Below are 1,880 nucleotides of genomic sequence, written 5' to 3' on the forward strand. Positions count from 1 at the left end.
AACAGGCCTCACTTCTTTTTTTTTGGCCATGCTTGGCAACATGCAGGATTAGTTCCCCAACCAGGGGTCAAACCCACGTCCCCTGCACTGGAGCCACAAGGGAAGTCCCAAGCAGTTCTCACTTCTTTGTTGCCAACTTCTATGGTAGTTGCCAAAAATCTTTGAATAGGGAAATAGAGACCTTCACCCAGTTTGCTATTTGTCAGATGTGGGAGTAAGTAGAGACTGTTTCAGATGTTGATGATTTTTTATTCATAGTATGGCTGAAGAGTTGAGGGGCAATGTTAGACTCTTCTATTTCTTTCCTTCCACCAGTTTCTAAAGTGTATTAAGTTATGTTGCTTTCTTGTTTGGTTCATTTTGGTGAAAAAAAAAAACTCATAGGTTTTTACATTTTAATGCTCTGTTTCATCTAGGGGAAGGCAATTCTAAGATGACATTTTTTTTTTTTTCAGAACTATTTTGTTTATAATCAAAGGTTACATGATTATGAATAAAGTAGTTCTGAAGGCTCAGTAAATCAGTCTGGGAAATACTGACACCGCTGCATGCATTCAGCAAACTCTCCTTGATGTATGTTTATTTCCATATCTTCCCTATGCATCCATGAAAAGAGTTTCTCATGTGAGACTTCTGGGGTGAAGAGTCAGTCCGGTTCTTGGTTCTCGACTGTTGCCTTCTGGCTGGTTCAGCAGAGAGATGATGTCCCAGTGTCTCTGGCAGCCTCTTGCACACCTGTGCTTAAAATGAGGCCCCTTCTTCCCAAGGTGAGACCTTCTGGGGTGGGTCTGCCTGAGACTCCAGGTAGCTATGATTTCTGCTAAGAAACCTCTGATGTGTCATCCTGGACATCCTTTCTCAATCTCATAAGACTTTTATGAGAATCAAATGAAAATATAGATGTATTTTTCCAAAGTGCTTTTATGGCACACAACATAAGGTATTGTTAATGCTGAATTGCATCATGCCTCTTTCTGTCACCTTAAAAAGTCCTTTAGGTGGGGAACACATGTACACCCATGGCTGATTCATATCAATGTATGGCAAGACCCACTACAATACTGTAAAGTAATTAGCCTCCAATTAAAATAAATAATTTTTTTTTAAAAAGTCCTTTAGGAAAATAAGTTAAGTGACAAACACCCAGGGGAAAGATTTCTTGTGCTACTTACCACCTGACAGAGAAGACCCTCTGCCCAACATGTTCACCATCATTATTCTAGATATTAAGCAGACTAATTCTCTTTGTCAAATACTAGCCTTCTGGAATTTAGAAGAGTGTTTAGGGAAGTCTGGAGGCAGGAACTATTTGCCAAGAATAGGAAAATATTATAGGGTACACTCCTGTTTTCACTTTGATCTGTAGTAGAAAACTTTTTATTATTTTAAAAATCTGAAAAAAAAAAATCTGAATTATTCCTCCATTTCCTTTGCTCTGTCTTTCGTATTTCTATGGGCTTCCCTGTGGCTCAGATGGTATAGAATCTGCCAACAATGTGGGAGACCTGGGTTCAATCCCTGAGTCCAGAAGATCCCCAGGAGAAGGGAACAGCAACCCACCCCAGTATTTTTGCCAGGAGAATTTCGAAGAATTGGATGTGACTGAGCAACTGAGCACACACACACACAACTACATAGAAGCACTGGTCTTCCGCTCCACTTGCAGGGGAACCCAGGCTAAGACATTTGTGCAAGAATTCTGGCTCAATCCATAGTCAACAGAGCGAGGGTCTCTAGTACACGGGAATTAAATCTTAGCTTTAGAGACCAATTATAAACTTCTGTTAGAATTAGTCCAAGCTGACACAGAGAAAAGTCACGTGAAGGGGTGGTATGACTTACCAGACTGTGAAAATAAAACTTGTGGGCAGTTATTATTT

The sequence above is a fragment of the Muntiacus reevesi genome, chromosome 1, assembly GCF_963930625.1.
Source record: "Muntiacus reevesi chromosome 1, mMunRee1.1, whole genome shotgun sequence".
Lineage (NCBI taxonomy): Eukaryota > Metazoa > Chordata > Mammalia > Artiodactyla > Cervidae > Muntiacus > Muntiacus reevesi.